We start from the raw sequence: 26,860 nt of genomic DNA, 5'->3' as shown, positions 1-26,860 counted from the left end.
AAGTAGTCGTACAAAGTTTTCGTAGGTGTTTGGGGTCACGACACGGAACTTGACGTCCACGGAGTCTTCGCGATTCGATGGTAGTGGTACACTTTCGTAGTCGTTCGAGTCATCGGTATAGGAAACTTGACGGAATTTGGAATCACTTCGGAGCTGTCGTGGTACTTAGGGTCTTCGGACTTGCCGATCTCGTTCGTGCGACGGTAGTGGCACATCTTGTAGTGGAACTTGGCGCATCCAAGGTCTCCGGTGTAGTGGTACACACACGTAGATGAACTTGATGGGTCGTCACCATCCTGGTACTTGGCGTCCTCTTGGTCTCGACAGAGATGAAATGGAAAACAACGGTTGTGGTACATGGCGTCCAGGGGGCTTCGCGGGTCATCCTGCACTTGGCGATCTTGATGATTCCGAGGGTCTCGGCGGAGGCCATGGTACTCCTGATTGCACCAAGATGATCTAGCAGCAGCAAGGGTGTCGGGGAGGACGACCTCAGGTCAACGCGACCACGAAGCAGAGGCGAGGCCACGACACTACTGGATTAGGCGCGAGGAGGTCGGGAATGGCTTGTTCTGGCCGGCGACAAGGCAGCTTCTCCCCGTCAGGCAAGACGGCAGGAGCGCGGGGACGACGAGTCTCGACAACGAGAGGGTGCAGCAGCTGCTGCTATCGGCGGCGACCTCTAGGCGGGTTGAGGGCGATGCGGAGAAGCAGGAGGAGAGGCAGGGCGACGGTCGGATGGCGGGGTCGCCGGAGGGAGCAGAAGGAACTCGGCGGTAGGGCGTCAGCAGCAGGGGGCGCAGCCATGGCGGGGCTTGGCTGCTCGTGGAGGACGGCGGGCGCCGGAGCTCCTGCTCTGCTGTAGCAGGCATGGGGACGAGGAGGTGGAGCTCGAGCGCCGTGGCCCGAGAGAGAGAGAGAGAGGTTGCAGGGCCTGGAGGGATCGAGAGGAGAGAGTGATAGGAAGATGGGATCGAGGGAGACGGGGAGGTTCGAAGGAGATGGGGATCGAGTGCGGTGTCTCCTCTCCTGGCGGTGCGAGGGAAGGAATCGAGGGAGAGGGAGATGTGGGATCGAGGCCTAGGGTTACGGGGGCGTGCGGGCTGGCCTCGGAAGAAGGTTGGGCCTTGGAGGCCGGCGCGATTGTGGGCCTAGGGAGGCCCAGGAGAGAGGAGGGGGCCAGCTGGGCCTTATGGCAAAAGGGCAGGCCTGGCAGGCCTGAGAGGCTGGGCTCTTCTCTCCCTCTATTTTCTCTATTCAAAAACAACAGAAAAAGGAAGAAAAGGGAAGAAAAGAAAAAGGTAGAGAAAGAGTTTGGGCAGGGGAATAAATTTCCCGGACTCGCAAAAAATGCGCATGTTCCAAGAAAAATGGAGTGGGCATTTTTGAAAGTTTAAATTCAAACTCATTTGATTTAAAATCAAATGGTTTGAATAGGAAGTGAGGGTTAGGAAGGTCCAAAAATGTTCGGATTTTTGGTGGAGCTCTGGAAAATGATGAAAGAAATATATGGCAAGGTTTGAGGAGCAACTCGAAGCAGAAAAGACTTGAGAGTTACATTGCAAGTGTGTCAAAGTAATTCCACAAGAATGCAAATATTTATAGTAGCTCCCTAATATCGGGAGGATATGTTATAAAGAGAAGTCACCCTTCCCTCGATTTAAATGGAGCGAAGATCCATGAAATTTACTTAAGTGAGTTTTTAGTTGGCTTTGAGAAAATGATGGCATGATGACATGATGCAATGCACATGATGCAACGAACCAAAACGAAAAACACATGACGAAACCCGGAAACCCTGGAAGGCATCTGAAGCTCCGGTCTTGGGGCGTTACAGGACCTCTCTACCGCTGCTACTCACGGCGCTGCTTCCACACCTTGCCCCGCCCTAGTCGTGGCCTTGCCGCGCCTGTGCGCTTTGCTGCACGCGCACGTGCGTGATCGGGCCGCACCTCGCCCGCGTGAGGCCTCCCAGCAACCTGCTCTGCTGGCGCCCGCCGCGCCCTCCTATGCAAGCCGGCGCGCCGCCCACGCCTCCACCTCTGACCCGCGTGCTCTGCTGCCTCTAGCCACGCCGGCCCTCACCAAGCCGAAGCAGCCCGCCCGCACAACCCGCGCCCGCTGCCGGCCTCGCATCGCCCCACCGCGCCTGTTCGGGCAGCCGCCCGTGACGCCGCGGATGTCGACTCCGCCGTCGATGCCGGCCAAGTCCGGCCGCCCCGCGACCATCGTTCGACGTGGTCGACAACCAGCTACCCATCGGTCCCCTTCGTTCATCGAACCAACGCTCGTAGCGCAAGCCCGGCGGGTTCCCGCGTTGCTGCCGTCGCCGGCGCACTGGAACTCCTCGCCGGTGTTAACCATGATGACGTGGACGTCATTAACCCCCTAACCAAATCCCTAACAGCCACTGACATCGGACCCCACAGTCCTAATTAATCTCATTGGTTTTGTTTGAAAGCCTGTTAAACAAATCACTCAACGGCACTCGGGCCCCACTGGGCCCTTTGACCAGTCAAACTACTGACTAGGACTAGCCCAGTCAATGGCAGGTGGGACCTAGTGGCCCACTTTGACCAGTCAACAGGGACCAGTCAACTGCTGACTGAGCAGTCAACTGGGACCCACTGTTAACCTCACATACAAATAGCTAGGTACTCTCTCTGTGTACCCGTAAGCAATTTAACATTTAATTTCGAATTAAAATAATTCAGAAAATGTTTTAAAACTTTAAAAATTAATATAAAATAATCTGTAACTCGGATGGAAAAACTTTGTACATGAAAGTTGCTTAGAACGACGAGACGAATCCGGATACATAGCCCGTTCGTCCGCCACACACCCCTAGCATATCAAACCAACAACCTTCCCCCTCCGACCCGTCTGTCCGAAAACACGAAACACCGGGAATACTTTCCCGGGATGTTTCCCCCCTTCGCCGGTATCACCTATCCCCGCGTTAGGTCACCCCTAGCACAACATATTGCCGTGTCTTGCTTTGTGTTACATTTGATTGCTCTGTTATTTATTGTGTTCCCCTCCGTTACTTCTTTCCGGTAGACTCCGAGACCGTTGCCGATGTCCGTGTGTTCGACTGCATCGAAGACGACCCCTCCTTCTTGCCAGAGCAACCAGGAAAGCCCCCCCTTGATCACCAGATATCGCCTATTCTTCTCTCTACTGCTTGCATTAGAGTAGTGTAGCATGTTACTGCTTTCTGTTAATCCTATTCTGATGCATAGCCTGTCCTTGCTACTACTGTTGTTACCTTTACCTGCAATCCTAAATACTTAGTATAGGATGCTAGATTATCATCAGTGACCCTACATTCTTGTCAGTCTGCCATGCTATACTATCGGGCCATGATCACGTCGGGTGTTGATCACGGGTAAATACCTACATATATACATACTATATAGGTGGTGACTAAAGTTGGGTCGGCTTGTTGAGTACCCGGAAGTGATTCTGATGTGGGGGCTAAAGGGGCAGGTGGCTCCATCCAGGTAGTGGTGGGCCTGAGTTCCTGACGGCCCCGACTATTACTTTGAGGCGGAGCGACAGGGCAGGTTGAGACCACCTAGGAGAGAGGTGGGCTTGGCCCTGGTCGGCATTCGCGGTTACTTCAAAATAACACACTTAACGAGATCTGGGTATTTGATCTGAGCCTGGCTACTAGCCTATTCGCACTAACCAACTACGCGGGAACAGTAATGGGCACTCGACGTCGTGGTATCAGCCGAAGCCTTCGTGACGTCAGCGACTGAGCGGCGCGCGCCGGGTTGGACTGGAATGCCTGCTCTTGTATAAGGGAGGCTAGCTCTGCTCACCGGCCGCGTACGCAACGTGTAGGTATGCAATGGGTGATGGGCCCAGACCCCTACGCGCATAGGATTTAGACCGGCGTGCTGACCTCTCTGTTGTGCCTAGGTAGGGCTGCGACGTGTTGATATTCCGAGGCCGAGCATGACCCAGGAAAGTGTGTCTGGACAAAGGGGATCGAGCGTGTTGGGAAATGTGGTGCACCCCTGCAGGGAAGTTAATCTATTCGAATAGCCGTGATCTTTGGTAACAGGACGACTTGGAGTTGTACCTTGACCTTATGACAACTAGAACCGGATACTTAATAAAACACACCCTTCCAAGTGCCAGATACAACCGGTGATCGCTCTCTCACAGGGCGACGAGGGAAGGTCATCGGTTAGGATTATGCTACACGATGCTACTTGGTGAACTTACCATCTACTCTCTTCTTCTGCTGCAAGATGGAGGTTACCAGAAGCGTAGTCTTCGAAAGGACTAGCTATCCCCCTCTTATTCTGGCATTCTGTAGTTCAGTCCACATATGTCACCCCTTTTCCATTTGATACCAATGCATATATATGTAGTGTAGCTCCTTGCTTGCCAGTACTTTGGATGAGTACTCACGGTTGCTTTGTTCCCTCTCTTCCCCCTTTCTATACCCGATTGCTGCGACCAGACGATGGAGCCCAGGAGCCAGACGCCACCGTCGATGAGGACTCCTACTACACTGGAGGCGCCTACTACTACGTGCAGCCTGCTGACGATGACCAGGAGTAGTTTAGGAGGATCCCAGGCAGGAGGCCTGCGCCTCTTTCGATCTGTATCCCAGTTTGTGCTAGCCTTCTTAAGGCAAACTTGTTTAACTTATGTCTGTACTCAGATATTGTTGCTTCCGCTGACTCCTGTGTCTTCGAGCATTTGTATTCGAGCCTTCGAGGCCCCTGGCTTGTAATATAAAGCTTGTATTATTTTAATTTGTGTCTAGAGTTGTGTTGTGATATCTTCCCGTGAGTCCTTGATCTTGATCGTACACATTTGCGTGTATGATTAGTGCACGGTCAAATCGGGGGCGTCACAAGTTGGTATCAGAGCCGACTGCCTGCAGGAATCCCCCTTCCACACTCTTGGACCGAAGTCGAGTCTAGACATTACAAAACTTTTTACTAACATGGCTGTGTGTCTTACGGACCCACGTCACCATTTGGGTGGTGTTAGGATCTTTTACTCCTCAATCCTTACTCTGAGACTCTGAACTCTCTTCTACTCGGGTTAAAATGGTTTTACTAACTCTAACATTAGGATCTCGTGATCACCTCCACCTGAAGAGCCCCTTATTACAGATGATCGCCTGCTACACCAGAAGGTTCTGAAGATACTCTACGATGTTCTCTTGCGACTTTGTGCCATCGCTTTTGCAATTCCCTTCCATCGATAGACCCCTATGGATAGCGATGTATACTTGCCATTTATATAACCATCCCCCGTTGATCTTGTTATTACAAGATACCCTGAAATCCTCTCTATTGTTCTGAGAATATTTTGTGCCACTGCCCTTGCAGTCCTTTGCAACCTGAAGACCCCTACGAATACTTTCTCGCACTTATCAAGTATCCGCCCATTCCCAGTTGATTATGTGTTTCACTAAGGTCTTCAAAATAATATTCGATCTTCCGAAAATCCTTAGCAACTTATTGCTCTTGAAATTCTTGCTGGCTTGCATTATGGTTAAACCCATAAGTATAGTAATCTTATTGGCAGCATTTGTCACTATCATTTTGAGTCCATTGATTCAATATGTTGCGAATGCTCGCAATCCTCAATTAGATCCTATAATTCATCCTGTCGGCTCAGACGTCATGTTAAGCATGAGCTGGAGTTCGACCAATCAAATTCCCATCGATTGTACCCCTAAGGCTATTCAACTTATCCATCCCTGATCAAAGCATTGTTTATGATCCCTTGTCTTGGAATTAATAATTCCTTTGCATTTGAGCCTTGAATTAGTTAGTTGTTTCTAAAGTCTGATCTCCTTGCATTGTTTCTTCCTCTGGTCGAGTACCGATGCTCACATCAGATCCCTTGAGGACCACTAGATCCTTTGTTGGATTTTATCCGATAGCATCCTTCATATTCAATCACTTTGGGATTTCTTTTTCCATTGGTAAATCCTATCCTCTGATTGACCAACCATGCTCTGCTTTCGAGCTTGTGTTATTACTCCGAAGTTTGTGGTATATGTTCCTATAAGATGCCATGATGGGTTGAACCTACGCCTTTCCTAATCCGTGTGAACTCGAAAGATTTCACGGGTCATACTTATCTGGTATTGCACCAGGTAAAATTTTCAATAACTAATGTCAATTTCGTAATACGAGAGGTGAATGAAAGGTTATGCGTTGAACAAGTGGGAGTCGACCTTGAACCTTTGTGTTCATGCCCATGGACACGATGTAGATCCTATCATGGAAGCTTCTCTTAAAATAATTATCCCCTTGTTATAAGTTCATCTTGTATCTGTGGACGTGGTTCCGACCATGTTTCTCCTTGATTCCATTTCTTGTGCAAGTTTGAGCACTTGTCTTCTACAGAGCATTACCCTAGTCCAACCCCTACTTTGATCTGTCGTCGAGTATTACCCCCTGGTATCTCGAGATTATCATGGAACTGCATAACTTCTTATGAGTTCTCCATCAAGTACTACATTCTCATTGATTCAATTTTTTCACGGGCTCTAGGTCATTAAACGCTCAAGGACACCGATAACTGAATCGAGTCCGCATCGTGATTAAACAACTATTAGTAATCTTCTTTACTTACGAGTTTGTACTTGATCACGTCAATTCTAGCCTAATCGGCTATATCAGTATCGTGCTGATTTTAACTATGCTACCTGGTTCTTAATCCCGGAGCACAACTTTTGACGATGAGTTAAGCTTACATCGATCTTCATCATCATACCATTTCGCTTTGGACAGCAAGCTTGGTTTGGAGTTTGTGCCGTACCCTTGGATCCATTAACCTTTCGCTTCATCATTCCTTTGACTTGATGTCATCACCGATCGATTACATATTCGTGGAGCCTCTCGACAAAATTTGTCGTGATCATCATCAACATTTTGACTCCTTCCAGAATATCAATCGAATTCATGATGACAAGTACCATCCTTTCCCCTCGATGAATTGTGTTATCACCGACAACATTATTGCTTCCCCTCCAACACAAACTTGTTCATGTTTTGTGTTATACCTGGAGGTCCGTGCTATCCAGCATTTGTTCTTCTTTACCTTGGAATATTACCACCTTTTATGCCAAGGATGTCGTGAGAATTTTACCACTTCTTAAGAATTCTTGATATAGTAATACTTCTCACCATCTCCGTTCATATCTTGGTCCCCGTGTTGTTTCTAACCAGGATACCAGCCATTTAAATATGATGTGTGAAGTCAAAACTTCTAGCAACCCTATTGCTTTGAAGTGAATGATCGATAGTTTCATTCTAACTCTTTTGTTCATTAAGTCACCATTCTAACATTGATTATGCTACCTAAGACCATATTTCGGGTGCACCTTCTACCAATGTTTAATTGTGTATGTTTTCCTCGAGCATACCTCATTATATCATTTGATCTGACAAATGTTATCTCCTTGTTCACATAATTGTGCAAATCCATCTTTTAGTAAAACTCGAGGAATTGTCGCTGAGTCCATCAGCCACCCCCTCGTCATTTCCTTGGTTTAATGACGAACTCTTGTTTCAGAACTCGCTTCCATAGTTCATTTCCCGAGGATCTTACAATGTCATCTCATCAATTTGTGTCATGCCTTTTTCTTCTCAGGCATCCTGAGTCTGAGGTATCCTGACACCAATCAGATCTGAATCTTGGTCAGATATGATGGTTGGAATATATTTTCAAGAGTTATAACATTGGTCTTAATATGAACCGGTAAGGTGATGTCATGCCTAGCACATCTGGCCGGAGGCTCTATTGTTTTAGTTTCCTTTTCATCCAGGTTAAACACTCTTCTATGAGGAAATTGTAAGACTTATTCTACCAGTTGCTCCTGATGAATCTTTCGTGTATCCAAAGACTGACCTTTGCTTGAAGTTCATGTCAATGCTATCTCGAAGCATGTCTGTGCTACTCCTATCATCAATAAGAACATTTGAAACACAATGCAAAAATTTCCTTATCAGTTATCCAAACGTTGTTGTTTGGGTAATGTCATGAAATTCCTCCCCCTTTACCTAAATGGTTTTGTACTTCTATCCTGTCATGGATGTCATGCTCTGTTCATCCTTGGGAAGGATATACCCTTGAAATATGTGTTTAAACACATTTTCCTTTCCATTGTTCTGTTTGATCTGATAATCATATTTTCCTTTCCATTGTTTGGTTTAACCTTTCTTGTGATCCATATGATCTAAGCAACAATATTCCCCTGCTTATGTAAACACCTCGGTGTGCAATTCTGTCAGTAAGACCCTGTTCCTTTTGTTTATGACCTCCCAGTAACCACTGATGGACGAGAACTTTGCCTATTGGTCCTCCTTGAATTAATGAGCAGGAAAATGGTTCTCTTCGTCCCTCGCCCTTGGTACCGACGTTGTTGCCGACATAATCGACAGGCTACCCCATGACATGCCTTGCTTGCATGATCTCGCAAGACGACTCCGCCCTTCCTACTTTTAACCCACATGGTGGGCCCATAACCCACAGGTCCCAGGATCGAAACCTGACTCTCTAGTACACCCTGTTGTCAAAGTTATTCCTCGTGCTTGACTTCATATGTAATTCACGGGCCACCTGCCTAGTGATTTATTCTGGTATCAGACGCAATACTTATTCTCATTGCTCTGAACCCCTTTCACCTTTTGATTAGGCATCGAACGATTGCCTACCTGCTCGAAACTTCTCATGGTACCTTCTTACTTTGCTCTTGATATCTTCTTAAGTTTCAATTCGAGAGTTACTTTCCGCCACCTTCCCTGAAGTTATCTACCAGTTAGTCAACCTTGAAGGGGTTCGTTCTTAAGGAATACCCCCATTCTTTCGTAAGTACAATGGGATTCTCGAAGAAATGATGCCAACTTCATCATGATGACATGAAGCAGAGAAATGGAGACATCAACGTAATGGATCGACCTCTTCGAGAAGAGCAACCAAGACTGAGAAGATTCGTTAGAATTTCGTAACCAGACCTTTCCCCCGTTTTCCACCTCTTAAATCTCGGGACGAGATTTCTTGTAGTGGAGGGGAATTGTGACGCCCGGATAGTTACGCTACAGTAACCCTCCGCTAATGATGCCACGTCACCATGATTACTGTTGTTAATCTTGCGATGATTCAAATCCCATTCAAATTTCAAATTTAAAGTCAGGTCAAACAATTAAAGTTTTCAAAAGTCAAAACTAAAATGATCTTAAGGTGACAAATAAATCATGGATATTATTGGTGGAGAAACAACATCTTTATAAAATAATTAAATACCCTAAAGTGATTAAAACATCAGCAAAACAATTAGTTATACTCCTAATATATTTTACAAAATACTAAACTATTTTAGCTAGGTGAAAAAGTTAATTGCGGTAGTGGCATAATTAGTAATACTATTCTAGGTGCAACTTATGTATTTTATAAGAACTAAAATTTAATATAACAGTAGAAAGAAAATTAAGAAAAAGAAAAGAAAAACGAAGACATAAAAATAAAGTAAAAGCAAAAGAAATCCCCCCTCCTCCGCTGGGCCTCGGCCCAGCTGGCCACCAGGACAACCAGGACAGCCCACCTAAACTCCCTGCTCCTTCCTCCTGTTCACCAGTGGCCGTGTGCGCGCCCTGGCCGTCCATGCGCAATGCCGCCGGTGGATACTCGCCACCGCGACGCTACAGGGGCGCGGGAGGAGTATAAGACCGCCCCGACCTCGTGGACGAACCCTAGTTCCCCACCTTCATTTCCTTCCATTGCTATCCTCTCCCGCACACGTGGACGAGCCGCCGTCGCCACGATCGCTTTCGATCCCGCGCCCCCGACCTCACCGCGCCGTGACACCGAGTCCGCCCGCTCCATCGACGAGCGCTCCTTCGACTGGTGCTGCCCGTGGGAGCCCGAAGCCCCCCGTACCGTCCTCTACCTCGTCGTTGACCCCTCGGCCCCGACGACCCCCACCGCGCGATTCACCGCCACCACTGCATCCTCGGCTTCCTCAATCCGTCCCCCGCCCTCACTGTGAGCTTTGCCTTGTTTCCCCTTTCTCCCCTCCGACAATTTCGCGCTCTAGCTAGGACCCCGCAATGGACGGACCTCTCTGTCGCCGCTACTCACGGCGCTGCTTCCATACCTTGCCCCGCCCTGGTCGTGGCCTTGCCACGCCCGTGCGCTTTGCTGCACGCGCACGCGCGTGATCGGGCCGCGCCTCACCCGCGTGATGCCTCCCCGCAACCTGCTCTGCTGGCGCCCGCCGCGCCCTCCTCTGCAATCCGGCGCGCCGCCCGCGCCTCCACCTCTGACCCGCGTGCTCTGCTGCCTCTAGCCACGCCGGCCCCTCGCAAAGCCGAAGTGGCCCGCCCGCACAACCCGCGCCCGCTGCCGCCTCGCATCGCCCCACCGCACCTGTTCCGGCAGCCGCCCGTGCCGCCGCGGATGTCGACTCCGCCGTCGACGCCGGCTGTAACGCCCCGAGACCGATGTGCCAGGTGTCGTTCAGTTATTCGCAGTTGTTGCTTTGTCTTTGCTTGCGTGTCATGCATTGCATATCATGTCATCATGCGCATTTCATTTGCATACGTGTTCGTCTCGCGCATCCGAGCTTTTTCCCCGTTGTCCGTTTTGCATTCCGGCGCTTCCTTCTCCTCCGGTGGTCATTTCTACCTTTCTTTCTTGTGTGGGGGTTAAACATTTCCGGATTGGACCAAGACTTGTCATGCGGCCTTGGTTTACTACCGGTAGACCGCCTGTCAAGTTTCGTACCATTTGGACTTCGTTTGATACTCCAACGGTTAACCGAGGGACCGAGAAGGCCTCGTGTGTGTTGCAGCTCAACACCCTTCCAATTTGGCCCAAAACCCACCTAACTCAGCTCCATCATCTCGGTTGTTCGATCATGATCGCGTGGCCGAAAACCGCACCTCATTTGGACTCTCCTAGCTCCCTCTATGCCTATATATACACCCCCCCTCCGAAATTCGCGGTTCATTCTTCCCCTAACCCTAAAAATTCTCAGATCCGCGCCGCCGGACGTTTCTTCCCACGCCGGACATGTCCGCGCCGCCCGCCGCGACCAACCACGGCGTGCCACGTCAGCGCCGCCGTCCTCTCTCTCCTCCTCCACCACGCCAGGCCCGCCGGGCCCGGATCGGACCCGCGGAGCCCAATCGGTCGCCGTCGCCCGAGTCTCCCCGCCGCCACTCAGATCCGCCGCCGCCCGAGTCTTCCTCCACCGCCGCCTCCGAGCCTCGTCGCCGGCGCCGACTCTCACCGCCTCGCTGCCTCCGTCGCCGGATCTTCACCACCGCGGCCGGAAACGGACGGATCCCGTCCGGATCCGCACCTCAGGGGCCTCCTCTGCTCCTCCCCGACGGCAAGCCGCCGCTGCCGCCTCGCCGTTGACCTCGGGCGCCGCCGCCCTTGCCTCCTGGGATCCCATCGGGATCGAGGGAGACGAGCGCCTCCGCCTCCTCCCCGCATGGGCCGAAGCTCCAAGGCCCAGCATCGCCAGCCCAGCTTCCCGCAGCCAGCGCCAGGCCTCCTCTCCAGTCGCAGGCGCCAAGGCCCAGCGCCGCCTTGGCCTCCCAGGCCAGCTCCATCCGGCCCAGCGCGCCGCCCCCGCCTCGGCCTGCTTCCCCTCTAGCCGGGCCGAAGCCCGTGGTGAGAGAGCACCCAACGCCCCATTTTTTTCCTTCTGCTGTTGGGCTTGCCCAGATTCGGCCCGATTCATGTTTTTTTTTCTGCGGAGCGATTTTGCCCATTTATCCAGGATTGCCAGTTTTGCAGAATAGTCCTCCTAGTTCATGCATCTAATAACTCACTAACCGTGCATCGGTTTAAAATGTTTTATATATGAAACTGGCTCAGAATTTTGTGTAGATTAATAATATCCAACTTTCATCTATGTTTGAAAGGTTAAAAAATGTTGTTTGCATTAATTTGCTCCTATGCCATGTTAAAATGATTTAATTCATAACTAAATAACCGTAGCTCGGATTTAAACAAACTTTATATGTAAATGGGGTAGAATTTTGCCTAGTTTTTCATGGTGACCTTTATTTGCATGTTAAACAACTCTAAAATTGTGATTAGGGCAGAACAGTACCAAATATATAATATGCTCATGAGGAGTTTCCGGAATTGTTGTTCGTTGTTTCCGGCCTCATTTAACCTTGACTAGATAGGTAGTTTTCATTTGCTTCACTCTCTTGCCATGTTAATCAACATTTAATATTGTTGGGTTCATAAACGAGAGAGAACTAAATAATTGATGTGGTGTTTTGTCAATATGTATCCCGATGCATATTGAGCTCCACTTAATTTGTAGGATTTCTTGTGCGCTTTGCCATGCCATGCTTCATTAAACCGGACATGCATCATACTTGATTGTGCATCATGCCATGTTATGTGGTTGTTGTTTACTATGTTGTTTGCTTCTTTCCGGTGTTGCTTCTTCGGGTTGGTTCCGTTAACGTCGAGTTTGTGAGGATCCGTTCGACTACGTCCGTTTGTCTTCTTCATGGGCTCGTTCTTCTTCCTTGCGGGATCTCAGGCAAGATGATCATACCCTCGAAATCACTACTATCTTTGCTATGCTAGTTTGCTCGCTCTTGCTATGCCAATGCTACGATGCCTACCTTTTGCTTGTCAGCCTCCCAATTGCCATGTTGAAACTCTAACCCACCATGTCCTAGCAAACCGTTGATTGGCTATGTTACCGCTTTGCTCAGCCCCTCTTATAGCGTTGCTAGTTGCAGGTGAAGATTGGAGGCCGTTCCTTGTTGGAACATTTATTTACTTGTTGGGATATCATTATATTGCCATGTTATCTTAATGCATCTATATACTTGGTAAAGGGTGGAAGGCTCGGCCTCTCGCCTAGTGTTTTGATCCACTCTTGCCACCCTAGTTTCCGTCATATCGGTGTTATGTTCCCGGACTTTGCGTTCCTTACGCGGTTGGGTTATAATGGGAACCCCTTGATATTTCGCCTTGATTAAAGCTTTTCCAGCAATGCCCAACATTGGTTTTACCATTCACCACCTAGCCCCTTTTCTTTCCCTTGGGTTCTGCAGACTCAAGGGTCATCTTATTTTTACCCCCCCGGGCCAGTGCTCCTCTGAGTGTTGGTCCCACCGAGCGATGTCCGAGGCTACCAGGGGCAACTCTGGGCTGGCTTACCCGACGTCTGGCTCATCTGAGTGTGCCCCGAGAAAGAGATATGTGCAGCTCCTATCGGGATTTGTCGGCACATTCGGGCGGTGTTGCTGGTCTTGTTTTAACCTATCGAATTGTCTTGTTGTACCGGGTTACCGAGTCTGATCGGTGTGTCTCGGGTGGAGGTCTATTCCTTCGTTGACCGTGAGAGCTTGTCATGGGCTAAGTTGGGACTCCCCTGCAGGGATTGAACTTTCGAAAGCCGTGCCCGCGGTTATGGGCGGATGGGAATTTGTTAATGTCCGGTTGTAGATAACCTGAACCTTAATTAATTAAAATGAATCAACTGAGTGTGTTACCGTGATGGCCTCTTCTCGGCGGAGTCCGGGAAGTGGACACGGTGTTGGAGTAATGTTTGTGCAGGTTGCCCTCTAGCTTCTCGCTCGTGCTTTGCCTCCTCTTCTCGCTCTCTTTGCGAATAAGTTAGCCACCATACTTGCTAGTCGCTTGCTACAGGTCCACTCATATTTAACCCCTTACCATTCCTATAAGCTTAAATAGTCTTGATCGCGAGGGTGCGAGATTGCTGAGTCCCCATGGCTCACAGATACTATAATTCCAGATGCAGGTCCAGGTGATTCCGCTCCAGGTGACGAGTACGAGCTCAAGTGGGAGTTCGACGAGGACTCTCATCGTTATTATGTTTGCTTTCCCGATGATCAGTAGTGGTGCTTAGTTGGGGTTCGATTCAGGGCCTTGTCGCATGTTGGGTTTTCTTCTATTTTGGCGCCGTAGTCAGGCCATGAGTGTTTGTGTGATGGATGTTATTTATATACTTTGATGTGATGTGGTGAGTGTAAGCCAACTATGTATCTCCCCCTTTTATTATATATTATATGGGATGTTGTAATGATTGCCTGACTTGCGACATTGCTTTCAATGCGGTTATGTCTCTAAGTCGTGCCTCGACACGTGGGAGCTATAGCCGCATCGAGGGCGTTACATCGGCCAAGTCCGGCCGCCCCGCGACCACCGGTCGACATGGTCGACAACCAGCTACCCATCGGTCCCCTTCGTGCATCGAACCGACGCCCGTAGCGCAAGCCCGGCGGGTTCCCGCGTTGCTGCCGGCGCCGGCGCACTGGTACTCCTCGCCGGCGTTAACCATGATGACGTGGACGTCATTAACCCCCTAACCAAATCCCTAACAGCCACTGACATCGGACCCCACAGTCCTAATTAATCTCATCGGTTTTGTTTAAAAGTCTATTAAAAAATCACTCAACGACACTCTGGCCCCACTGGGCCCTTTGACCAGTCAAACTACTGACTAGGACTAGCCCAGTCAATGGCAGGTGGGACCCAGTGGCCCACTTTGACCAGTCAACAGGGACCAGTCAACTGCTGACTGGGCAGTCAACTGGGACCCACTGTCAGCCTCACATACAAATAGCTAGGTACTCTCTCTGTGTACCCGTAAGCAATTTAACATTTAATTTCGAATTAAAATAATTCAGAAAATGTTTTAAAACTTTAAAAATTAATATAAAATAATCTGTAACTCGGATGGAAAAACTTTGTACATGAAAGTTGCTCAGAACGACGAGACGAATCCGGATACACAGCCCGTTCGTCCGCCACACACCCCTAGCATATCAAACCTACAACCTTCCCCCTCCGACCCGTCTGTCCAAAAACACGAAACATCGGGAATACTTTCCCGGGATGTTTCCCCCCTTCGCCGGTATCACCTATCCCCGCGTTAGGTCACCCCTAGCACAACATATTGTCGTGTCTTGCTTTGTGTTACATTTGATTGCTCTATTATTTATTGTGTTCCCCCTCCGTTACTTCTTTCCGGTAGACTCCGAGACCGTTGCCGATGTCCGTGTGTTCGACTGCATCGAAGACGACCCCTCCTTCTTGCCAGAGCAACCAGGAAAGCCCCCCCTTGATCACCAGATATCGCCTATTCTTCTCTCTACTGCTTGCATTAGAGTAGTGTAGCATGTTACTGCTTTCCGTTAATCCTATTCTGATGCATAGCCTGTCCTTGCTACTACTGTTGTTACCTTTACCTGCAATCCTAAATACTTAGTATAGGATTCTAGATTATCATCAGTGGCCCTACATTCTTGTCAGTCTGCCATGCTATACTATCGGGCCGTGATCTCGTCGGGTGTTGATCACGGGTAAATACCTACATATATACATACTATACAGGTGGTGACTAAAGTTAGGTCGTCTCGTTGAGTACCCGCAAGTGATTCTGATGTGGGGGCTAAAGGGGCAGGTGGCTCCATCCAGGTAGTGGTGGGCCTGAGTTCCCGACGGCCCCTGACCGTTACTTTGAGGCGGAGCGACAGGGCAGGTTGAGACCACCTAGGAGAGAGGTGGGCTTGGCCCTGGTCGGCATTCGTGGTTACTTCAAAATAACACGCTTAACGAGATCTGGGTATTTGATCTGAGTCTGGCCACTGGCCTATACGCACTAACCAACTACGTGGGAACAGTTATGGGCACTCGACCTCGTGGTATCAGCCGAAGCCTTCGTGACGTCAGTGACTGAGCGGCGCGCGCCGGGTTGGACTGGAACGCCTGCTCTTGTATAAGGGAGGCTAGGTCTGCTCACCGGCCGCGTATGCAACGTGTAGGTATGCAATGGGCGATGGGACCAGACCCCTGCGCGCATAGGATTTGGACCGGCGTGCTGACCTCTCTGTTGTGCCTAGGTAGGGCAGCGACGCGTTGATCTTCCGAGGCCGGGCATGACCCAGGAAAGTGTGTCCGGACAAAGGGGATCGAGCGTATTGGGAAATGTGGTGCACCCCTGCAGGGAAGTTAATCTATTCGAATAGCCGTGATCTTCGGTAACAGGACGACTTGGAGTTGTACCTTGACCTTATGACAACTAGAACCGGATACTTAATAAAACACACCCTTCCAAGTGCCAGATACAACCGGTGATCGCTCTCTCACAGGGCGACGAGGGGAGGATCATCGGTTAGGATTATGCTACACGGTGCTACTTGGTGAGCTTACCATCTACTCTCTTCTTCTGCTGCAAGATGGAGGTTACCAGAAGCGTAGTCTTCGAAAGGACTAGCTATCCCCCTCTTATTCTGGCATTCTGCAGTTCAGTCCACATATGTCACCCCTTTTCCATTTGATACCAATGCATACATATGTAGTGTAGCTCCTTGCTTTCCAGTACTTTGGATGAGTACTCACGGTTGCTTTGTTCCCTCTTTTCCCCCTTTCTATACCCGATTTCTGCGACCAGACGATGGAGCCCAGGAGCCAGATGCCACCGTCGACGAGGACTCCTACTACACTGGAGGCACCTACTACTACGTGCAGCCTGCTGACGATGACCGGGAGTAGTTTAGGAGGATCCCAGGCAGGAGGCCTGCGCCTCTTTCGATCTGTATCCCAGTTTGTGCTAGCCTTCTTAAGGAAAACTTGTTTAACTTATGTCTGTACTCAGATATTGTTGCTTCCGCTGACTCTTGTGTCTTCGAGCATTTGTATTCGAGCCTTTGAGGCCCCTGGCTTGTAATATAAAGCTTGTATTATTTTAATTTGTGTCTAGAGTTGTGTTGTGATATCTTCCCGTGAGTCCTTGATCTTGATCGTACACATTTGCGTGTATGATTAGTGTACGGTCAAATCGGGGGCGTCACACCGTCCCTCTTTTCCCTTTTTGAATTGGGAGCCCTCTTTCCCTTATCCTTCATCAATGCAGAGGACCTAACACCTGATAATCACTTCGTGAAGGTATTAGTCCAACTAATCACATTGCCATCATCACTAAAACAAGATTAAGAGGCAAGGTGCTCTTTCACATGAGCAAAATTCTAAACCTGGGGGAGATGATGAGTGCATTTTGCATCATTTCTTACCCTTTTTTTGCATCTTAGTTGTAGGATTTTTCGTATTTTGCCGCTTTCGCACACCCTTTTTGCCTGATTTCGCTAGGATCCCAAAGAAGCACGAGATTTGGAGCATCAATGGAAAATGATACGTCTCCGTCATATCTATAATTTTTGATTGTTCCATGCCAATATTATTCAACTTTCATATACTTTTTGGCAACTTTTTATATTATTTTTGGGACTAACATATTGATCCAGTGCCCAGTGCCAGTTCCTGTCTGTTGCATGTTTTTGGTTTCGCAGAATATCCATATCAAACGGAGTCCAAACGGGATAAAAATGGACGGAGCTTATTTTTGGAAAATATGGAAAATCTGGAAGGAAAATCAACGCGAACCAGTGCCCGAGGTGGTCACGAGGCAGGGGGCGCCCCCCCTTAGGGCGCGCCCCCTACCCTCGTGAGCCCACCGTAAGGCGGTTGACGCTCTTCTTTTGCTGCAAGAAAGCTAATATTCGGAAAAAAACACGGCGAAGGTTTCAGGCCAATCGGAGTTACGGATGTCCATATATATACGAAACGGTGAAACAGAGCCAGAGAGAACGCAGAGACAGAGAGAGACAGAGAGATAGATCCAATCTCGGAGGGGCTCTCACCCCGCCCACGCCATGGGAGCCAAGGACTAGAGGGGAAACCCTTCTCCCATCTAGGGAGGAGGTCAAGGAAGAAGAAGAAGAAGGGGGGCCCTCTCCCCCTTGCTTCCGGTGGCGTCGGAGCGCTGCCGGGGCCATCATCATCACCACCATCTTCACCAACAACTTCACCACCATCATCATCAACTCTTCCCCCCTCTATGCAGCGGTGTAACCTCTCTCTTACCCGCTGTAATCTCTATTTAAACATGGTGCTCAATGCTATATATTATTTCCCAATGATGTATGGCTATCCTATGATGTTTGAGTAGATCTGTTTTGTCCTAATGGCTATTTGATGATTGTGATTGGTTTGAGTTGTATGTTTTATTATTGGTGCTGTCCTATGGTGCTCTCCGTGTCGCGCAAGCGTGAGGGATTCCCGCTGTAGGGTTTGCAATATGCTTATGATTTGCTTATGGTGGGTTGCGTGAGTGACATAAGCACAGACCCGAGTAAGTAGGTTGTTTGCGTATGGGATAAAGGGGAGTTGCTACTTTAATGCTATTTTTGGGTTTTACCTTAATGAATCTTTAGTAGTTGCGGATGCTTGCTAGAGTTCCAATCATAAGTGCATATGATCCAAGTAGAGAAAGTACGTTAGCTTATGCCTCTCCCTCAAATAAAATTGCAATAATGATTACCGGTCTAGTTATCGATTGCCTAGGGACAAATAACTTTCTTGTTGACAAAAGCTCTCTACTAAAACTAATTTCGTTGTGTCTTTAGCTAAACAGCCCCTAGCTTTTATTTTCGTGTTCTTTACTTTCTTGCAAGCTTACCCAAAAACACCTACAAAGTACTTCTAGTTTCATACTTGTTTCCGGTAAAGCGAACGTCAAGCGTGCATAGAGTTGTATCGGTGGTCGATAGAACTTGAGGGAATATTTGTTCTACCTTTAGCTCCTCCCTGGGTTCGACACTCTTACTTATCGAAAGAAGCTACAATTGATCCCCTATACTTGTGGGTTATCAAGACCTTTTTCTGGCGCTGTTGCCGGGGAGCAATAGCGTGGGGTGAATATTCTCGTGTGTGCTTGTTTGCTTTATCACCAAGTAATTTTTATTTGCTATTCTTAGTTGTTTTCTATCTTTAGTCATGGGTAGGAAACGCAAAATACCAAAAACATTAGTTGTACCTACTGAACCAATGGTTGAAGAACCACTCAAAATCTATCACACTGCTGAAGCTTATTACTTGGATCATCTTCGATCCCTATGTGCTCGTGCTGGAACCCCAACTAGCTTAGTTGAGGGCAAATCTTTAGATGAGCATGCTTTTTATGTGCGACACCAAATATCTGAAAAAGGGAAACTTTTATTGGGTCAAATTCGTCGTTTGCAATGCTATGCTTGGAATTTATGTGAAATATATGATTATACTTGTTGTTCTGAAGACCCTAAGAAACACCTTCCCTACCAATGTTTGTTTAGTGATAATGGAATCGTATCCTCTTATGCTAAGGGTGTTTATAGTTACTATGATGTTCAACAAATTGAAGAATTTGTTGCTTTTAAGGGTGCTTATGAAATTGCTTCTTTGATTGAAAAGTATGATGCTACTCTTTACAAATCTGAAATTTTTTCCATATTTAAATATTGCTATGATAATTATGCTTCTAATGCTTATGTTAAACCATATATTGAGAACTACTCCGTTGTCCAAGAAGAGACTAATATTTTGCAGGAGTCTGTGGAAGAAGAAATTGATGATAATGTGAGCTCATTGGATGAAAAAGATGAGGAGGAGAGCGAAGAGCAAAAGGAGGAAGAGCGTATTAGCTACCCGTGCCCACCTTCTAATGAGAGTAACTCTTCAACTCATACATTGTTTAATTCCCCTTCGTGCTTACCAAAGGATGATTGCTATGATGACTGTTATGATCCCTTTGATTCTCTTGAAATATCCCTTTTTGATCATGCTTGCTATGCTTGTGGCCAAGATGCCAATATGAATGATGCTTATGGAGATGAACTTGCTATAGTTCCTTATGTTAAACATGAAATTGTTGCTATTGCACCCACGCATGATAGTCCTATTATCTTTTTGATTTCTCCCGATTACACTATATCGGAGAAGTTTGCTCTTATTAAGGAATACATTGATGGGCTGCCTTTTACTGTTGCACATGATGATTTTGATGAATATAATATGCATGTGCTTGCTGCTCCTACTTGCAATTATTATGAGAGAGGAACTATATCTCCACCTCTCTATGTTTCCAATATGATAAAATTGCAAGAAACTATTTATACTATGCATTGGCCTTCACTATGTGTGCATGAATTGTTCTTTTATGACATGCCGATGTATAGGAAGAGAGTTAGACTTCGTTGTTACATGATATATGTTACCTTGTGCTCACTACTAAATGCTAAATCATTGTTAATTAAAATTGGCTTTGATATACCTTGGGATCCGGGTGGATTCATTACTTGAGCACTATATGCCTAGCTTAATGGCTTTAAAGAAAGCGCTGCCAGGGAGACAACCCGGAAGTTTTAGAGAGTCATTTATTTCTGTTGTGTGCTTTTATAAAGTTTAGAAATAAAAATAATGTGCCAAGGTTTGCCTTTAGGATGTTTACATTTGCTTGATGGTTTGTACGGTGCAGGACAAAAACTTTGTCTGTAGTGCGCGATTTTACATTTTTTAGCTGGAACGTCAAATAGTTCTGATTCTTTTTGCACTGTCTTCCTATACAAATTGTTTATTTTTCCTAATTTTGGTAGAATTTTTCAAGTATCAGAATTATGGTGAATGTCCAGATTGCTACAGACTGTTCTGTTTTAGACAGATTCTGTTTTTTGATGTATAGTTTGCTTGTTTTGATGAAACTACCAATTTATATCAGTGGATTAAGCCATGAAAAAGTTATACTACAGTAGACACAATGCAAAAACAAAATATGAATTGGTTTGCAACAGTACTTAGAGTAGTGATTTGCTTTATTATACTAACGTATCTTACCGAGTTTTCTGTTGAAGTTTTGTGTGGATGAAGTGTTCGATGATTGGGAAGGTCTCGATGTGAGAAGAAGGAAGAGAGGCAAGAGCTCAAGCTTGGCGATGCCCGAGGAACCCCAAGTAAATATTCAAGGAGACTCAAGCGTCTAAGCTTGGGGATGCTGGGGAGGCATCCCCTCTTTCTTCAACAAGTATCGGTATGTTTTCGGATTCGTTTCGTTCATGCGATATGTGCAAGTCTTGGAGCGTCTTTTGCATTTAGGTTTTCATTTTTATTTTATGCACCATGCTGGTATGAGATGGTCCTTGGCTGATTTATAGAATGCTCATTGCACTTCACTTATATCCTTTGAGTATGGCTTTATAGAATGCTTCATGTGCTTCACTTATATCATTTGAAGTTTGGATTGCCTGTTTCTCTTCACTTAGACAACCGCCATTTGTTGAATGCTCTTTTGCTTCACTTATATTTGTTAGAGCACGGGCACATCTTTTGTAGAAAGAATTAAACTCTCTTGCTTCACTTATATCTATTTAGAGAGATGACATGAACTGGTCATTCACATGGTTAGTCATAAAATCCTACATAAAACTTGTAGATCGCTGAATATGATATGTTTGATTCCTTGCAATAGTTTTGCGATATAAGGATGGTGATATTAGAGTCATGCTAGTCGGGTAATTGTGAAATTGAGAAATACTTGTGTTGAGGTTTGCAAGTCCCGTAGCATGCACGTATGGTGAACCGTTATGTAACGAAGTCGGAGCATGAGGTGTTTATTGATTGTATTCCTTATGAGTGGCAGTCGGGGACGAGCGATGGTCTTTTCCTACCAATCTATCCCCCTAGGAGCATGCGCGTAGTACTTTGTTTCGATGACTAATAGATTTTTTGCAATAAGTATGTGAGTTCTTTATGACTAATGTTGAGTCCATGGATTATACGCACTCTCACCCTTCCATCATTGCTAGCCTCTTCGGTACCGTGCATTGCCCTTTCTCACCTCAAGAGTTGGTGCAAACTTCGCCGGTGCATCCAAACCCCGTGATACGATACGCTCTATCACACATAAACCTCCTTATATCTTCCTCAAAACAGCCACCATACCTACCTATCATGGCATTTCCATAACCATTCCGAGATATATTGCCATGCAACTTCCATCATCATCATCATATACATGACTTGAGCATTTATTGTCATATTGCTTTGCATGATCATAAGATAGCTAGCATGATGTTTTCATGGATTGTCCGTTTTTTGATGTCATTGCTACGCTAGATCATTGCACATCCCGGTACACCGCCGGAGGCATTCATATAGAGTCATATCTTTGTTGTAGATATCGAGTTGTAATATTGAGTTGTAAGTAAATAAAAGTGTGATGATCATCATTATTAGAGCATTGCCCCAGTGAGGAAAGGATGATGGAGACTATGATTCCCCCACAAGTCGGGATGAGACTCCGGACGAAAAAAATAAAAAAAATAATAAAAAAGAGAAAGGCCCAAAAAAACAAAAAAATGAGAGAAAAAGAGAGAAGGGGCAATGTTACTAACCTTTTACCACACTTGTGCTTCAAAGTAGCACCATGTTCTTTATATAGAGAGTCTCTTGAGTTATCACTTTCATATACTAGTGGGAATTTTCATTATAGAACTTGGCTTGTATATTCCAACGATGGGCTTCCTCAAATTCCCTAGGTCTTCATGAGCAAGCAAGTTGGATGCACACCCACTTAGTTTCAGTTTGAGCTTTCATATACTTATAGCTCTAGTGCATCCGTTGCATGGCAATCCCTACTCCTCACATTGATATCTATTACTGGGCATCTCCATAGCCTGTTGATATGCCTAGTTGATGTGAGACTTTCTCCCTTTTTGTCTTCTCCACATAACCCCCATCATCATATTCTATTCCACCTATAGTGCTATGTCCATGGCTCACGCTCATGTATTGCGTGAAAGTTGAAAAGGTTTGAGAACGTCAAAAGTATGAAACAATTGCTTGGCTTGTCATCGGGGTTGTGCATGATGTGAATATTTTGTGTGGTGAAGATGGGGCGTAGCCAGACTATATGATTTTGTAGGGATGAGCTTTCTTTGGCTATGTTATTTCAATAAGACATAATTGCTTGGTTGGTCTGCTTGAAGTATTATTATTTTATGTCAAAGGATAGACTATTGCTTTGAATCACTCGTGTCTTAATATTCATGCCATGATTAGACATATGATCAAGATTATGCTAGGTAGCATTCCACATCAAAAATTATCATTTTTATCATTTACCTACTCGAGGACGAGTAGGAATTAAGCTTGGGGATGCTGATACGTCTCCGTCGTATCTATAATTTTTGATTGTTCCATGCCAATATTATTCAACTTTCATATACTTTTTGGCAACTTTTTATATTATTTTTGGGACTAACATATTGATCCAGTGCCCAGTGCCAGTTCCTGTCTGTTGCATGTTTTTGGTTTCGCAAAATATCCATATCAAACGGAGTCCAAACGGGATAAAAATGGACGGAGCTTATTTTGGGAAAATATGGAAAATTTGGAAGGAAAATCAATGCGAACCAGTGCCCGAGGTGGTCACGAGGCAGGGGGGCGCGCCCCCCCTTAGGGCACGCCCCTACCCTTGTGAGCCCACCGTAAGGCGGTTGACGCTCTTCTTTTGCCGCAAGAAAGCTAATATTCGGAAAAAAATCACGGCGAAGGTTTCAGGCCAATCGGAGTTACGGATCTCCATATATATACAAAACGGTGAAACAGAGCCAGAGAGAACGCGGAAACAGAGAGAGACAGAGAGATAGATCCAATCTCGGAGGGGCTCTTGCCCCTCCCACGCCATGGGAGCCAAGGACCAGAGGGGAAACCCTTCTCCCATCTAGGGAGGAGGTCAAGGAAGAAGAAGAAGAAGAAGAAGGGGGGCCCTCTCCCCCTTGCTTCCGGTGGCACCGGAGCGCTCCCAGGGCCATCATCATCACCGCCATCTTCACCAACAAATTCACCACCATCATCATCAACTCTTCCCCCCTCTATGCAGCGGTGTAACCTCTCTTTTACCCGCTATAATCTCTACTTAAACATGGTTCTCAACGCTATATATTATTTCCCAATGATGTATGGCTATCCTATGATGTTTGAGTAGATCTGTTTTGTCCTAATGGCTATTTGATGATCGTGATTGGTTTGAGTTGTATGTTTTATTATTGGTGCTGTCCTATGGTGCTCTCCATGTCGCGCAAGCGTGAGGGATTCCCGCTGTAGGGTTTTGCAATATGCTTATGATTTGCTTATGGTGGGTGGCGTGAGTGACAGAAACATAGACCCGAGTAAGTAGGTTGTTTGCGAATGGGATAAAGGGGACTTTATACTTTAATGCTATGGTTGGGTTTTACCTTAGTGAATCTTTAGTAGTTGTGGATGCTTGCTAGAGTTCCAATCATAAGTGCATATGATCCAAGTAGAGAAAGTATGTTAGCTTATGCCTCTCCCTCAAATAAAATTGCAATAATGATTACCGGTCTAGTTATCGATTGCCTAGGGACAAATAACTTTCTTGTTGACAAAAGCTCTCTACTAAAACTAATTTAGTTGTGTATTTATCTAAACAGCCCCTAGCTTTTATTTTTGTGTTCTTTACTTTCTTGCAAGCTTACCCAAAAACACCTACAAAGTACTTCTAGTTTCATACTTGTTTCCGGTAAAGCGAACGTCAAGCGTGCGTAGAGTTGTATCGGTGGTCGATAGAACTTGAGGGAATATTTGTTCTACCTTTAGCTCCTCGTTGGGTTCGACACTCTTACTTACCGAAAGAGGCTACAATTGATCCCCTATACTTGTGGGTTATCAGAAAACACCTATTTTTTGGTGGAAATTGTCCTAATTGACATGATAAAAGCCTTCACTACAAAGCTACAAACAGGTGGGAAGAAACCCAAGCGTTCTAGAAGAGAAGATGGTATGAGGTACGACCGCACCCGCTCGTACCAGCAGTCATACCATACGACACAGCCTCCCCCTGGTCGACTACTCAACCTTGTATGATCGGATCACGCGGACGAACAGAGAGGCCCCAAAACCACATACATAAGCAGAAAACCTCACCCCTAGAAGGGACCCGAAGGGGGAATCAGCAAAAGGGAATGGCCACACTATTGCCTCCATCAAGGAGACTACGACGTCAACCCTCGTCATCATCATCCACATCTTCGCCATTGACTTCTCTCTTCGTCTAGTTGTATCCTGAACCCTATTGTGGATTCATATGTGTGTTACATTGATCATTCTTCTTTCATTACCATGAGCATAATGATAATATCTGTTGTCTCCATGTTCGAGTAATCCCCTAGTTCTAGGGGATATGGAGTGAGGGAGTCCTGGATTAGGGGGTGTTCGGATGGCCGGACTATACCTTCAGCCGGACTCCAAGACTATGAAGATACAAGATTGAAGACTCCGTCCCGTGTCCGGAAGGGACTTTCCTTGGCGCGGAAGGCAAGCTTGGCGATACGGATGTTCAGATCTCCTACCATTGTAACCGACTCTATGTAACCCTAACCCTATCCGGTGTCTATATAAACCGGAGGGTTTTAGTCCGTAGGACAACACACACATCAACAATCATACCATAGGCTAGCTTCTAGGGTTTAGCCTCTCTGATCTCGTGGTAGACCTATTCTTGTACTACCCATATCATCAATATTAATCAAGCAGGACATAGGGTTTTACCTCCATCAAGAGGGCCCGAACCTGGGTAAAACTTCGTGTCCCTTGCCTCTTGTTACCATCCGGCCTAGACGCACAGTTCGGGACCCCCTACCCGAGATCCGCCGGTTTTGACACCGACATTGGTGCTTTCATTGAGAAATCCTCTGTGTTGTCGCCATCAAGAAGGATGCGTCGCCCCGTCTTTAAAGACGGCACCGTTGCTAAGGGAGCTTTGGCTGTCGGCCAAACCCTCTGGCTAGGTGGTTTTCTTATGACCGCCTGTTCAGTTTCTGCGCCGATGATGACCTCTCGAGCCATCAAAAACAATCTTCATGTCAGTTCGGAACTCGCCGAGCAGTTAGATCCAATGGAGCTTTCCTCCATAAATGAGCTCTTGGATCGCTTCGCCGCCCTGGGAGTCGCTACGGATTACGACCAGATTGGGCCTAAAACCGATCTGAGAGAGATTAACTCTCCCCAAGTCATCCATCACGTTGCCGTGGTAGAGGGACAGTGCGGCGACCCTTCGTCTATCTTAAGGACTCGCTACGTCCGGATTCCCGATCCCTCCAAGCCGGATACCCGCGGAGGGGAGGATATCACTCAAGACTTGAACTTAGAGTCAGGCGACGGGCTGGATTCAATGGACAACACCCAGGGATCCAAATTTTCGAGTTTAGAAATTCCTCGGTCTCTGAGCCTCAGACGGGGTGAGGCTTCGGATTTAACTCCACCCACCCACCCCAACATAAGCGATCTATCCAAAATCAGGCAAGAGCCCGACGAAACAATACATCATTACTGGGCTAGATTCCTCCTGGTTAAGAACATGCTAAGGGACTGCCGCGAGGAAGATGAAATCTTAATCTTCTGCAATAATTGCATGGACAAGGGAATACTCAACGCCATAAGTCGCCGTGATATCACACGCTTCGCTGACTTGGCGTCCATTGTACAAAAGTATTGTGCGATGGAAAGCGCCTGGAAAACCAAAATAAATTTTGGGACAATCTGGCCCTAAATACAAACCCAGTCCGAAATAAAAGGGTGCATCATAACCAGACACCCAGGTCAAACACCAAAAAGCAAAAACCCTCTATAGGGCATGGAACCGTACTGGAAGGATGGCTTAACGGACCCTGTAAAATTCACAGTACAGAGGACGCCACACCAACTCACAGCCTTAGAGCATGTTGGATACTCTGGCAGGTGGCCAAAATTGGCGAAAACCTCCTAATTCCGGAGGCCACAGAAAGCCACCCCAGAGACACCCATACGGTATTAACAGTCTTCGAGACTTTTGCATCAAATAATATGCGAAAAAGGACACTCCGCAGCCTTGCCGAAGTCTACCAAGTAGCAACAATAAACCCATGGAGTGACACGGCTATTACCTTTAACGCCAGTGATGAACCTAAATTCCGAACAGCCCGAGCACCAGCCGCAT

The sequence above is a fragment of the Triticum urartu genome, chromosome 5, assembly GCF_003073215.2.
Source record: "Triticum urartu cultivar G1812 chromosome 5, Tu2.1, whole genome shotgun sequence".
Taxonomy (NCBI): Eukaryota; Viridiplantae; Streptophyta; class Magnoliopsida; order Poales; family Poaceae; genus Triticum; species Triticum urartu.
The sequence above is the reverse complement of the archived record's forward strand: the minus strand, read 5'-3'. Positions refer to the sequence as shown.